Consider the following 15,922-nt stretch of genomic DNA (forward strand, 5'->3'; position numbering starts at 1 on the left):
GGATGGGGGGTGGGAAGAAAAGAAACATTAATCCATAGAAAAGTCTGTCTTTGCATTTGTGTATTTGAGAGATTTTAGAGAGTCTTCTGTGTCATTTTTTTAGTTTAGGTGTTGCTGTCGGACAACAGCAGCAGTGTGAGTTGAGTTTAGCTGTGGCCTGGTAAGAGCGGTGCTGCCATCCCAAAGGTACACAGTTCAAATCCACCTTCTGTTACGTGGAAGGATGGGCAATTATTTATGTGCAATTTACTGCCTCTGAAAATCTGCTGGGTAGTCAGCTATGGGTCAGTTCCTGACAAGAGGGTACATAGCATCAGCTGCCAATACTTTGTGCAGCAATGGTGGTTCTTTCAAACGGTAAAGCTGAAAGTGCAGGACCTGCTCCTTACGCTGTAGCCTCCCTTTGACTTCAGGGACTGATGACATCAGTTCTCTCAGTACTTGAAACTTGGCACTGGTGTTTTTGGAAAGCTAATGAAATGTTCCTGTTATTAAGACTTACATTTGGGCTGACGTTCCAAGAATTCTCCAAAGGCTGTTCACATGCATTTTTGAAGAGTCCTTTGAACATCAAATGGCTTTTACAAAAGAAGGCTTTCTGTTTTTCTTTCTTTTTAAAAATCAACTGACTATGAAAGGGAACATGATTCAAAGGGGTGGGGGGAGTCCCACCACAGGCTTTGTCTATGGTAAACCATGAAAGAGAGCTCTGACTTGGAAAGTCATTTAATTAAGCATATTATTGGTCAAAGGCTGTGTGTTCTTAGCTTTTTAGCTTTTCCTCCCGTATGTGCTGAGTTTCTTGGACAAGGTACCTTTCCTAGTCTAAAAAAAAATTAACTGAATTTTCTAACCCTATGAGTAGTTCTGAGCTCTGGTGACCTAGTGGTAAGAAGCTGCACTATTAATCCTAAGGCACACGGTCAAATCCACAAGCTGTGCAGGGAGAAATATGGGCAATCTCCTCTTATGCGTTTTACTGCTGTAGGGTCAGCTATGGATTACTTCTGACTTGTTGGACACAATAACGATAAGTAGTTCTCCATGGGGAGATATGGTGATCTAATCTTAAGAAGCTATGCTGCAATTTCAAAGGCATGAAGTTTGAACCTAGGTGTTCCCCAGGAGAATGATGGGACATCTCCTTCAAAATAATTAAACTATCTCTGGAAACCTGCTGGAGGGTCAGCTATGGGTCAGTTACAACTCAATAACACACATAACAACATAAACAGGGATAGTTGTACTTAGTGTCTTTTCAAAGTTTAGTATATTCCAGATGTGCCTTTTCTGGAGCAAGTGATGAATGACCAGCAATTTGCTTTCATTTGAGGATGTTGTTGATGTTGTTACCGTATCATCAAGTCCACAGTGACTCATAGTGACTTTATGGCTAGAACTGAAATCATGCCCTATTCTGCACCATCCTGACAATCTCTGACATACTCAAGCCCATTGTCAAGTCACTATGTAAGTCTTCTTGTTGAGGAAGACTTTTGCTGACCCTTTTCTTTCCCCAGAATAATGTCTTTTTCCAATTAACGACACCTCTGATAACATGCCCAAAGTAATATGCGACAAAGTCTCACCATGTCTACCTCTAAGGATGGTATTTTTTTTCTGGATGCACTTCCTCCAAGACAGATTTGTTTGTTTTCCCATGAGATATTCAGCACTCTTTGCCCGAGAATGGACAGAGAAACAAAAGCAGAGGGATAGAGTTTACCTGCAGAGAATACTTTCTGAGTTTTTCAACCCTAAACACAATAAAAAACCAAAAGCAAAATCCCAAACAATAGAAAAAAAAAATTGTGGTATATAGGGTACCACCCATCCTTAGTGGACGAGAAGCAGCAGCTGGAGTTTTGCTGAGAGAATAAGCAGAACAAGCCAGATCCACCCCCTCGGGGCTGCAGTGGAGAGGAAGCTGTCAGATATCAACATGGTAGAATATCCTCTGCAGACAATAAGACATGTAAACATAAGTAACAATCAATATTGCCATCCCATAATGCACGCTGACACAAGCAAGCACAAACCTCAGAAACAGGTTTGTCTGCTATGCTGCTGTGTATTTTGTGATAAGAAGGTAGAGAAAAAGGAGAATCAGAAAGACAGAGACACAGAAATATAGAGAAAACATAAATAAAAGAAATGGAAAGGATCCGATGGGGACCTGAAAAGACAGGGTAATGATGGGCAAGGTGATTAATTTTATAAAACCTAATGCGTGGGAATGATTGTATGAAACACAATGTGAATAATGTGAAAGCATAATGTGAAACACAATATATACAAACTCTGTAAACAAACCAATATAAAAGGAAAAAAATCTTTCAAACTCGATGGCATTGAGTTGGAACGGACTTATCCTGATTCAGTAGGGTTTCGGAGGCTGTGAACTGCCTGGGAGGAGATTGGCCATTTTTCTCCCATGGAGCTGCTGATGTATTTGAACCACCAGAGGGGTGCCACTTTAGGATTAGCAGAGCAACACCAGAGTTATTTGGTTGTTAGGTGCCTTTGAGCTACTCTGTGGACAGCAGATCTGAACCTTACCCTATCCTCTGTCACCCTCATCATCTCTGATAAGCTTGAGCACATTTTTACAGTCACTGTGTCAATCCACCTCCCTGAGGGTCTTCCTCTCTTTCACTGACCTCCCCATCATTTCAAGGATGATGTCGTTTTCCAAGGACTGGGCCTTTCTAACCTAGTTCTTTGGAATCACCTCTAAAGGAGTTCTGAGTGGTACAGATGGTTAAATATTTGACTACTAACTCAAAGGTAGGCATTTCAAACCCACTCAGAGATGCATTGGAAGAAAGTCCAGTAATCTTCTGAAACTCCCCACCACAAATGCTATGAAACACAGTTCTAATCTCTAACACATAGGGTCTCCATGAATCAGAATTTTGCTTCTGGGCAACTAGTTTGAGTCTGGTTTGTAATTACCTCTAGGAGTCAGGCCCTGGTGCAGATGGTTTAAGACACTTGGTTGATAACTATTGGAAGGATGGCTGTTTGGGTTCACCCAGGAAAGGTCTTGTAACTGGGTTTTAATCATCTCCTGTTGCACTGAAGCAAGTGTACTGGGTGACAAAATTGATAATAGTCAACAAATAGGCATTTTGGGAAGATGAACAACTGATTCAAGGGATATCATTTGGAAGTTGCATTAAAGTGCCATTGTCTAACCGGAGCTTCAGTAGCCATTTGCTTTTAAAATTAAATGATACCGTTTGTTTTTACCACGGCATGGGGCAGAAGTCCTGTTAACTGAGGTCTAAGTCAAATTGTTAAAGCAGGAAAGCCACTTTCAGGGAGTCTTTCATTTTTGCCCCAGGGCTGACCCCCACTGATTTTTAGTTCAGTATCATTTTGTTATTAGGCTGAGAATTCTGACCTCCAGGGACCCTTTCATGTGTGGATTTTCAAGATACACCTTTCTGTGAATGGCTGGGTTAATCTCCTGAGCTGTGAGAGCTGGTTCCTTATTCCTTGAGCTTCTAAAAATTAGAAATATGCCTTCCTTCCCCTTTAAGATACCCTGACATGACATAACATGGTTCCATTAAAGGACATTATGCTAAGTGAAATAAATCAGACCCCAAGGGACAAATATTGTATGAGACCACTGTTACAAAAAGCTAAGGAAATGTTTATACACAGAGTTATTCATGGATGCTTAGTAGGAATGGGCAGGAAGGGAGAGAGGAGTGAAAATTAGTAAATAAGTAATAGGCACAATTTAAGATGGTTGAAGGAAAAGACCATATCCAGTGAGGGGATGATCGACACACTGTCTCCAAGGAAAGAAATTACAGGGGAGAAATGGGAAAAGTCTGATTATATTGTGGATATTGAAATGAATGCTATTGAACAAAATGTATCAGTGACTGAATGAAAAATTAATTTGTTCTAGAGTTTCACTCAAATCCCTATTGTAGTTGAATACTGTCGAAGCTGACCCTCCAGTGGATTTTCAGAGGCGGTGAATCATATTAGAAGAGATCTTTCTTCTCATCTTTCATCTTTTGTCTTTCTTCCGTGGAGCAGCTGGTGGATTCAAACTATGCCTTAGAATTGTCAATGCAATTCCTTATCATTAATCCACCAGGGCTCTCTCAAATCACAATACAAAAAAAATAAAATACACCGAGGCTATGTAACTTGGAAGTTCATTGCCCTCTAGAGGGAGCTCTGGTGGTTGTAGGTGACTAGGTAGTTGCCCTGCCAACTCAAAGGTTGTTGTTGTTGTTGTTGTTGTTATGTTCCATCGAGTCACTTGCGACTCATAAGGACCCTATGTACAAGTGCTCTCTATACGCTCTTCTATCCTGTGCCAACCTAGCCATCTCAAACGCACTTATTCTCCCCACTCCAGTCACAGAATTGATCCATCTCATCAAGGGTCTTCCTCTCCTTCGCCACCCCTCCACTCTGCCAAACATGATGGCCCTCTCCAAGGACCAGTCCCTCCTTGCAACATGCCCAAAATATGTCAGATGAAGCTTCAGAATCCTTGACTCCAGGGAACATTCTGGCTTCACCCTCTCCAGGACAAACCTGTTTGTTCTCCTAGCAGTCCATGGTATATTCAACACTCTTCTCCAGCACCACAGCTCAAAGGCATCAATTCTCTTTCTATCAACTCTATTCACTGTGCAACTCTCTGATGCATAGTACATAATTGCAAAGACTATAGCCTGGATCAGGCACACCTTAGTCTCCAGTCTGACATCGTTGCTCTTCAGTACTCTTGAGAGGTCCCTAACAGCCGACTTTCCCAATGCAATTCGTCTCAATTTCCTGGCTCATATTACCAAGAGTGTTGACTGTGGAGCCATGTAATTAAAACTGTTAACTATCTCAATCTCTTCACCATCCATACTGATGCTGCCAATTGGCCCAGTGGTTAGAATCTTTGTTTTCTTGATGTTGAGCTTCAGTCCATATAGGAGGCTGTAGTCCTTGATCTTCTGCAGCAAGCGCTTCAGGTCCTCCTCAGTTTCAGCAAGCAGAGTTGTGTCATCTGCATAACGCAGGCTGTTGATGATTCTTCCACCAATCCTGATGCCACATTCCTCTTCGTATAGCCCAGCGTCTTGGATGATCTGTTTTGCGTACAGATTGAAAAGGTATGGGGACAGAATACATCTCACTAACCCCCTTCTTGATTTTGAACCATGTAGTGCCTCCTTGCTCTGTTCTGACAACTGCCTCTTGGTCCAAGTATAAGTTTCACATTAGCACAATCAAATGTTCTGGGATTCCCATTCTTCTCAGAGTCAGCCGCAGCTTATTGTACTCAAAGGTAGGTTGTCCTAATCCACCAACTGCTCTGGGAGTGAAAACCTTCTAGAGAGTTAGCTAAGAGTTCAACCTCAATGGCAATGAACAATATAGACAATGAGGCTATTAGGAAACTGGCCTCCCTCCCCAAATTCTGATGCATTCTATATTTTCTGATCTGTGTTCTGTAGAACACTTTGTGGGATGGTATTACCCACTTCCGTAGAGAAGATTCTAACTCACTGAAACCCTACGGGACAGAGTAGAACTTCCCACAGAGTTGCCAAGCCTGCAAATTTTTACAGAAGCGGCTACCACATCTCTTTTTCTTTGAGCTGCTGGTAGGTTCAAACTACTGTTAGTAGTCAAATGTGTTTCTCACAATGCCACTAGTGCTCAGAGATGATGTTTTATAAAGATGTTTTAAACAGATGTTTTATAAGGAAAAGTTCTGTGCACAAATAATTTTATAACTCTGAGCTGAACTAAGCCAGTAGGAGGTGTGTATGCATATGTTGAAAATATGGAACATTTCAGAACCTTTTCATGTCATTGTGCTTTGGACTGTCTAAGGAAATAGTATATGAAGTTGGCTCAATGGCATATAACAGTGTCTTCCACAAATTACTTGACAGTTAAGTTTTCAAGGAATTTGGTTTGAGAAACAGTATTCTAGACAGATGGTTCCTTTTTCTCTTCTTTGTGAAAGGGGACCTCACTGCTGTTCGCTGTTTTCAAGTTGGTTCCCAAGTCCTAGGAACTTCATGTGCAACAGAGCAACACCATTGTTATCTGTAGGATTTTCATTGACTGCCATTTTTGGAAGTAGATCTCCAGGCCTTTCTTTTTAGTCTGTCTTAGCCTGAAAGTTCTGCTAAAATCTGTTCAATCTCATAGCAACAGGAGTGTCTACTGGCAGAAGGCTGAGGACTGTGTTTGAAGTTCATTGGCTGAGAACTGAACCCAAGTTTCCTCTGTGAAAGTTGAGAAATGTGCTGCTATCATTGTCTCCTTTCATATGCTTTGAATTGTTTTGCTTATAAGAGAGCCAGTGTTTGGAACAAAAGCAAAAAAATTTGTAAAAATATCAACAAAATTTCATTTGTTTATTTTGCAGATAGTTCTAATGACAGCAAACAAAACAATTTTCTAATTCTGTAATGTTACTCTTAATATTTGGAAACCAATGATGTTGCTGTCGAGGTTGCCTTATATCATGTCTTTATTTCTGTCCTAAATTCTTAACATTTCAGCTTTATTTTCAACAGCAATATTAAGATAACAATTGAACTCTTAAAATTTAGACAAATGTGTTTTTTATTGAAAGGATTTACTTTTCACTGTAGGAAATATGGAAAACCATCAAAAACAAAATGAAAGAAATAAAAACCACCAAAAATCCTGTCAACCAGAGATAACCACTGTTGACATTCTGAGTAAATCAGAATTGCTAAGGTACTTTTATAGATGTGTTTTGTTTAACTCTTTGAATATTAACATTTTAAAAATTATATGCCAACATTTAAAAGTTGGGTGATTTCTCATGGGCACACAGATCTCTATGTTCTTCTGAAATATTGATGATGAGAAAATGAGGTCTGTATCCGCAAATGAGGTCTGTATCCCAACATGATGGAGCAGATCTGAGCAAGAACATCTCTGTTTAGGAAAGACTATCCTTCGCTCACTTTGGAATTCCTGTAAGACACTAATGGTTAAATTCCCAATAACGAATGAAGCTAGGTGCTTCGAGAGTGCCAAGAAGTACTTTTTTTCCTCTGTTTACAACTTTTTCATTCTGTTGTTGTTGTTGTTGTTATGTGCTGTTGAGTTGCCTGTGACTCATAGTGGCCTATGTACAACAGCCCTAAACCCTGCTCGATCCTGTGCCAATCTCACTGTTTCTGACACACCTACCCCGAATACCCCAGTCACTGAATCAATCCATTTCATACAAAGTCTTCCTCTCCTGAGCTGTTTCTCCATCCTCCCAAGCATGACATCCTTCTCCAAGGACTGGTTCCTCCTTGCAACATGTCCAAAATATGTCAGATGAAACTTCAGAATATTTGCCTCCAAGGAGCAGCTTGGTTTAACCCCCTCCAGGATGAACCTACTCACTTTCTTAGCAGTCCATGATATATTCAATACTCTTCTCTAACTCCGCAGCTCAAAGGCATCAATTCTCCTTCTATCCTCCCTAGTCATTGTCCAACTCTCTGATGCATAACAAGTGATTGCAAAGACCATGGCCTGTATCAGGTGCACCTTAGTCTCCAGAGTGACCCCATTGCTCTTGAGTATTTTAGAGAGGTCATTAACAGCAGACTTTCCCATCGCAATATGTCTTTTACTTTCCTGGCTGCTGGTGCCAAAATTGTTGACTGTGGAGCCAAGCAAACTAAAGCTTTTGACAGTCTCAATCTCTTCACCATCCATCCTGATGCTTCCAGTTGGTCTAGTGGTGAGAATCTTTGTCTTTTTTTATTTATTTTTTTATTTCTTTATTTTTCATTTCAATGAACATCTACAGAGATTTTGGAATTCCATTCATTCACTGTTGCACCCCTCTCCCCGCCCCCCGCCCCTGTTTGCTCCTCTCCTTCAAACGCAAAAGAAATACTCCCTCATTGGTATGCAACCCCCCAAACACATCCCCCAACCCCAAATATAATCCACTCTGCAACCCTCATTCCATACTCTTATGATAAACATAATGCCCTAAAATATAAAATATTCTCTCCCCCAAAGACTTCTAAGATCTTCTAAGAATCAAATCCCTATGTGCATCCAGGAACTTCTCTAACAGGGTAAAAAGGGAAGCCACAGACTGGGAAAAAGCGTTTGGTAATGACATATCAGATAAGAGACTTATATCTAGAATTTAGAAAATACTTGAGCACCACAACAAGATAAAGGTGAATAATCCAATTGAAAAATGGGCACAGGATATGAACAGAGAATCTTTGTCTTCTTGACATTGAGCCTCAATCCATATTGAAGGTTGCAGTCCTTGAAATTATGCAGCTAGTGTTTCAGGTCCTCTTCCAAGCAAGCACAAATTAACACATCGTGACTGCATATTTAATTCATTTCAGACTACAAAAGATGGTAGAAATCCTAATTTTTTCATCTTTGACTTTTGTGATTGGTGTGTATATATTTTTTTTTAAATTTTATTATTTTTTTGTGTGTACCATGAAATCAGATCTGACTGGTACAGGAGGAGATTGTTCCTCCCTCTCCAGCAGAGCATCTGGTGGATTCGAACCATGCACCTATTGGATTGCAGTGCAGCTTCTTGCCACTAGGCCACCAGAGCTTGTCTGGTGTGTATATTTGAAGAGTAATTGTAGCAACAGGCTTTTCTTGTATGTATATGGGTGGCATTCTATCATTTACAGCATTGTACTTCTGGAGTGATCTTGAAGTGCTCATTTTGATGATGAATGTCTCACCCTTTTCTCTTCAATTTGTCAGTTCTGGTATAGTAGATCATGATTGTCTGATTCAGAGTAGCCAATACAAGTACATTTCAGCTCACTAAAGCCTGGATGTCAATCTTTATGCGTCCCATTTCATTTTTGACAACTTCTAAAGTTTTAGATTCCAACTTTTTATATTACATGTTCCAATTACTGAATAATGTTTGCAGCTGTTTCTCCTTATTAGGAGTCTTGCCATATCAACAAATGACCATCCTTCAGTGGGTAAAAGCATTACTTCCACATCATCATTATGATAGATTCTTCTTTGAGAAGGTAACTCCTCCCCATGTGCATTTTGAGGGCTTTCTAACCTGAGTAGTCTGACATATCCAACAACATTCTACCATTTCACACAAGGTTTTCAAAGACCTGTTATTTTAAATGGATGGCCAGTCCTATTGCTGACATATTCTGTCTCAGTCTGGAAGCTACGTTAGAATCTGTCCATATAGATGACCCTGCTGGTATTTAAAATACAGGTTCAAGTATCTGCGCAACATTTAAGCTACCACAATACAGGAAACTGACAGTCACAAGTGATAGGGGGAACTGGTGGCTGAAATACAAAAACTGAAAACAAAGAGAAAGACTGGCAGTTCAAAACATGGCTGAAGTGTCAGAAATGAGGCTGGAGCTTTCATGACAACATTTTTTACTGTGAATTATTTAGTCATGGCAAAGAATTTTTGAAGGAAACAAATGGTGACTACACATATGGAGTTTACCTAATAAACTATAGAAGAATACCTTTGACTACATCTGTGAAAAAAGATGTTGGGCAAGCTCAGTATCAACAGTTAAAACTAGGCCAGAGGCTGACCATGGAACAGACTTATCAGCTACTCATATGTAAGTTCAAATTTTGGAAGAAAATGAAAGCAAGTTCATAAGCACCAAAATACGACCTTGAGTGTTTCCCAAGTGAGTTTAAAAATCATCTTAAGAATAGATTTGATGTACTGAACACTAATGACCAAAGACCAGATGAGTTATGGTATGTCATCAAGGACATTATCCAGTAAAAAAGAAAAAAGGCATAACATCATAGATGACAGAAAAGAAGAGACCCTGAAATGTGCATTGGAACAAAAAAAAAAAACCCAAAATAAGTGAAAGGAATGCTGAGATAAGAAAGCTAAATAGAAGCTTTGAAAGGGTAGCTTGAGAAGATAAAGCAAAGTGTTATAAGGAAATGTGTAAGGTGAAGTTAGCAAACCAAAACAGAAGAACACAGTCAGCAGTTTTCAGGCCAGAAGAATGGAAAAATAAAAGTCAAGTCTCAAACTGAAATGCTGGCAAAATCATATGGGTAAAATCTTGAATGATGCAGCAAGTATCAAACACGGATAGAAGAAACGTACAATCACTATACCAAAGAGAATCAGCTGGCATGGAACCATTTCAGGGAGTAAAATGTAATGAACAATTAGTAGTACTGAAGGAAGAAGTCTAAGCTGCACTGAAGGCATTGGCAGAAAATAAGACCCAAGTATGGATGGAATACAAATTTAGGTGTTTAAGGAAACAGACACAACCCTGGATGTGCTCACCAGGCTCTGCCTATAAATACAGAAGACAGCTACCCAATCAACTGACTGGAAGAGATCCATGTGTGTTTCTGTTTCCAAGAAGGGTGATTCAACAGACTGAGGGAATGAATGAACAATAGCCTTAAAATCATATGCAAGGAAAATCTTACTGAAATGATAAAGAATATGGTAATCAGGATTGGTGTTTGTTGTTGTTACATGCTGTTGAGTTAGAACTGGTTCATAGCTAATCTTCCAGTTGATTTCCAGAGGCTGTAAATTGCATGGAAGAAGATTGTCCATCTTTGGTGATTTAGAACTAGGTGCCTTAGGGTTATCAATGTGACTCCTTACTACTTGGAGAAAGACTCCAAGACAATACAATCTTGCCTGCAGAAAGTGAAGAAGACTTGAAGCATTTACTGAATAAGGTCAAAGACCATAGCCTTCAATATAGGTTACACCTCAATAAGAAAATAAAATGCCTCACCACTGGACAAATAGGCAACATGACAGATGGAAAAAGATTGAAGTTGTCAACAATCTCATTTTACTTGGATCTACAAGTAACACCCATGGTAGCAACAGATAAGAAAAAAATGTATTGCCTTGGGGTAATCTGCTGTCAAGGACCTATTCAAAGTTCTAAAGAGCAAGGATGTTAGTTTGAGGACTAATGTATACCTGATCCAAGTTTGATCTTTTCAATTGCTAGCTATGTATCTGAAAATATGACAATGAACTCAAGATGATAGAATATGAAATGATGTCTTTGAATTGTGTGTGGCCTTGGCAAAAAAAAGTATTGAATATATCATGGACTGCTGAAATTATAAACACACCATTTTTGATGGAAGTGCAATCAGAATGCTCCTTAGATGCAAGGATGGTTAAACTTCGTTTCACTTACTTTGAGCATATTTTCAGGAGGAACCAGTTCTTAGAGAGAGACATCATGCTGGGAAAGGTAGAAGAGCTGCTTAAAAAAGAGGAAGACCCTCAACAAGATGGATTGGCCCTGTGATGACCACAGTAGGCTTGACAGAAATCATGAGGATGGTTCAGGATAAGGCAAGGTTCAGCTCTGTTGTTCATAGGGTTGCTATGAGTCATGACTGACTTGATGGCACCTCACAACAAAAAGGGAGTTCTGATCGCTTAAATACACAGCTAACACAAAAGTATATGGTTTGAATCCACCCACTGCCCTTTTACCAGTTGCTTTGTGGGTTATAGGTCAGTTCTAACTCAATGGTGCATAACAACAGCAACAACAAACAACAGAGATACCTCAGAAGAAAAACCTGATGATCTGCTTCTGAATGGTAAATAAAATAAAATAAAAAAATCCCCCATTGTTGTCGAGTTGATCCTCCCCTCCAGCAGGTTTTCAGAGGATGTAAACGGCGTGGGAGGATATTGCGATATTGCCTATCTTTCTCTCTTAGAGCAGCTGGTGGATTTGAGCCAATTATCTTTGCCTTGACAACACACTCCTTAACGACTGGGTGACCAGAGATCCCTTCTAAAAGGTTGTTAAATGCAGCAGAATTGGAATGGACTTTTGACCCTCCAGTGGGCTTCCAGAGGCTGTAAATCACACAGGGAAGATTGCCCATTTTTGTCCTGAAGAAGAGTTGGTGGATTTTAAAGAATTTCGGTTGTCAGGACAAGTTTGTACTCCTAGACTACCAGAGCTCCCCCCTAAAATTCTACCCTCTTGCATGCGATGTTGTTAGGAAACAGAACTGACTGAACAGTTAACTTGTCTCAATTTATTCCTTAAGCTTATCTTAATATCTTTGGGTTTGAAACTCCAGTAAATCTCTTCCTTTTGGGAAATACGTAACTTTTAAAAGGATTTTTCTTTTCTCATTAGTCTTCTTGGCTCCACAGTCAACACTCTCGTCACCAGTAGCCAGGAAATTAAAAAACGTATTGTGATGGGAAAATCTGCTGTTAGGGACCTCCCTGAAGAGCAATGGTGTTACTCTGGAGACTAAGGTGGACTAAGGTGCTTCTGATACAGGCATCAGAGAGCTGGACAATGACTAGGGAGGATAGAAGGAGAATTGATGCCTTTGAGCTGTGGTGCTGGAGAAGAGTATTGAATGTACCATGAAATGCCAAGAAAACAAACAGATTCATCCTGGAGAGGGTTAAACCAGGCTGCTCCTTGGAGGCAAGGATTCTGGGGCTTCGTTTGACATACTTTGGACATGTTGTAAGGAGGGACAGGTCCATGGAGAGGGACATCATGTTTGGAAGGGTGGAGAGATGGCACAAGAGGGGAAGACCCTCTATGAGATGGATTGATTCAGTGACTGGGGTAATCGGGATGGGTGTGTCAGAGGCAGTGCGATTGACACAGGATAGAACAAGATTTAGGGCTGTTGTATATAGGGTCACTATGAGTCACAAGTGACTCGATGGCACATAACAACAACAACAACACCTTATGTGTTGCAAGCATCCTTTTCTATTATAAAATATATCATCATTACTGCTTGTACAGAATACTATTATATGCATATGACATTTATTTCATATAACCAGTCTCATACTATAGGACTTCTATGTAGTTTCAAGTTTGATCTAAACATGCTAGGGTAGACACGTCCACAGCAAAATATTTGCATATATCTATGATTACTTCTTTAGGACAAAGTTTTCGAAATGGAATTGTTGGATTAAAAGTACAGATATTTCAAAGACTTTTCAGATCTGTATGCTCATCTATACCTTAACACATTTAACAAGTAATTTCTTCTGAGTTCCTTCAAAATCTACAACCATTGAGGTGATTCCAACATAGAGGCACCCTCTACCAGTCTCTGAGGCTGTAAGTCTTTATGAGAGGAGATATTCTATCTTTTTGTTACAGAGCAGCTGATGAATTTGAACTGCTGACCAAAGGTTCACAATGCTATGCACTACATCACCAGGTCACTTAATAGGTTAAATTGTCCTTCTAGGCTACTCGTTACCAAATCCATTGCTGTTGAGTCAATTCTGACTTATGGCAACTCTGTAGGACAGGGTAGAACTGTCCTAGACTTTCCAAGGCTGTAAATCTTTATGGAAGCAGATTACATCATTTCCCCTCCACAAAGTGACTGGTTTCGCTCAATTCTTAACCTTTTGGTTAGCAGCTAAGTAATCACCTACCACCAGAGCCTCTCTTCTAAGATACAACATGCAGTGTTTCCTGCACTGTGTCATAAAACCATATTCTTACATGTTTTTTAACTGCTCAAAACAGTCACGTTCTGGGATGAGTATGAAAAATTTTGAGTTGAATTGGTGGTTGTAAGGAAGTGCTAAAAGGCAGAGAGTGTTCAAAACAAGCTGTATTTATAGTGCTAATTCCTTTTAGCTGTCGGCTAGGCTTAATGTTTAACTATATTTTATTATGAATTCTTTCTTACTCAAACGACAGTATTCTCAATAAGGCTGCAAATTTGTCAGCTCAGGGACCGTCTCATTCATTCTCAAGTATTAACTCATCCTTCTTCTATCCTCTTTCCTTCTTCCTGCTTTCCCACAGTGCTGTCTACACCACTACTGACTATTGTTTATTCCTCCTCTGCAAATATATGAAGAAAAAGGTGGTGTTATGTTGTTAGGTACATTTGAGTTGACTATGACTCCCCTGTCCTCATGAACTCTGCCAAACTTGAGCCCATGGTTATTGTCCCTGTGTCAATCTGTCTTATTGAGGGTCTTCTCTTTCTATGACCCTTCACCTTTGGTCTTCCTTATTCATTGTCCAATTTCTAGATACACAGGAAGAAACTGAAAAACTAAGCCTTGGATGAGATGTACCTTAATGTACCATGGTGTGGCCTATTGGTCTAGTAGTGACTTTTGTTTTCCTGATCTTGAAATTGGGAAACAATACTGAAGTCTATAATCTTTGATCTTCTGCAGGAAGTGTTTTAAGACCTCTTCACTTTCTGTAAGCAAGGCTGTGACATATGAATAAGAGATTCTTTGTGAATCTTCCAATTCTGATGCCACACTCTTCTTCATATAGTCCAGCTTCTTAAGTGATTTTCTAAGCATATGTATTGAGTAGGTATGGTTGTATATTGTTGTTATGTGCCATTGAGTTGCCTGTGATTCATTGTGACCCTTTCTACAACAACTCTGAACCCTGCCCTATCCTGAGCCAATCTTACTGTCTCTGACATACCTAACCTCATTACCCCAATTGCTGTATAAATCCATCTCCTCCAGGATCTTCCTCTCTTGAGCTGTCATGCCACCCTTCCAAGCATGATGCCCTTCTCCAAGGACTGGACCCTCCTAACAATGTGCTCAAAGTATGTCAGATGAAGCTTCAAAATCCTTGCTTCCAAGGAGCAACTTGTTTTCACCCTTTCTAGGACGAACTTATTCTCCTAGCAGTCCATGGAAGGTCTAACACATTTCTCCAACACTACAACTCAATGGCATCAATTCTTCTTCTGTCAATCCTTATTCATTGTCCAGTTTTCTGGTGCATGACAAATAGTTGTGAAGCTCATAAACTGGGTGGGACACACCTTAGTCTCTAGATTGATGTTGTTACTCATTAGCATTTTGGAGATATTCCTGACTGCAGATTTTCTCAATGCAATTCGTCTTTTGCTTTCCTGACTACTGGTGCCAAGAATACAACTGAGCAAGCTGAAATTGTTAACACTCTTAATCTCTTCTCCATCTGTCATGGTGTTGCTAGTTGGCTCAGTGGTGAGAATCTTTGTCTTCCTGATGTTGAGCTTCAATCTATTGAAGACTGAAGTCCTTGACTTTGCAGCAGAATGCACCAGGCCCTTCTCATTTTCAGTAATGAGTGTCCCCTGCATAACACAGGTTATTGATGAGTCTACTTCCAACCTTGATGACATACTCCTCTTCATGTAGACTAAACTCCTGAATGATCTGTTCTACATATAGATTGGAAAAGTATGAAGACAGGACACATCTCTGATGCACTACTTTCCTGATTTTGAACCATATAATGTTTCCTTGCTCTGTTCTGACTACTGCTTCCTGGTCCACATATAGGTTATGCATAAGCATAATCAGGTGTTCTGGGATTACCATTCTTCTCAATGTTAGCCAGTTTGTTGTGATCCACTCAGTCAAATGCCTTTGCAGAGTCAATGAGACACCAATAGAAGATATTCCTCTGGTATTCTCTAATTTTCACCAAGATCCATCTGAGATTGGCTATGATTTGTCAATACAAATACAGAGGGGAGGAAAAAATACCAAAATGGATATCAGAAGAGACTCTGAATATTGTACTAGAATGCCAAGAATCCAAAGCAAAGGGAGAAATCAGGAAATTAAGGAGCTGAAGAGAGGATTTCAAAAGGCAGCTTGGAAAGGAAAAGTTAAGCTTTATAATGAAATCTACAAAGAGCTGTAGTCAGAAAATTAAAAGGGAATGAACTCACTTAGCATTTCTTAAACTGAAGGAATTGAAGAACAAATTAAAACCTTGAGTGGCTACACTTAAGGATGCAATGGGCAGAATATTGAATAATCCAGAAAGCATCAAAAGAAGATGGAAGGAGTACCAAAAAGAACTGATGCGGAAGAATTTCATGAAAGAACATA

Source organism: Elephantulus edwardii, unplaced genomic scaffold (assembly GCF_000299155.1).
Source record: "Elephantulus edwardii isolate Elephantulus edwardi_28Jun2011 unplaced genomic scaffold, EleEdw1.0 scaffold00247, whole genome shotgun sequence".
NCBI lineage: Eukaryota > Metazoa > Chordata > Mammalia > Macroscelidea > Macroscelididae > Elephantulus > Elephantulus edwardii.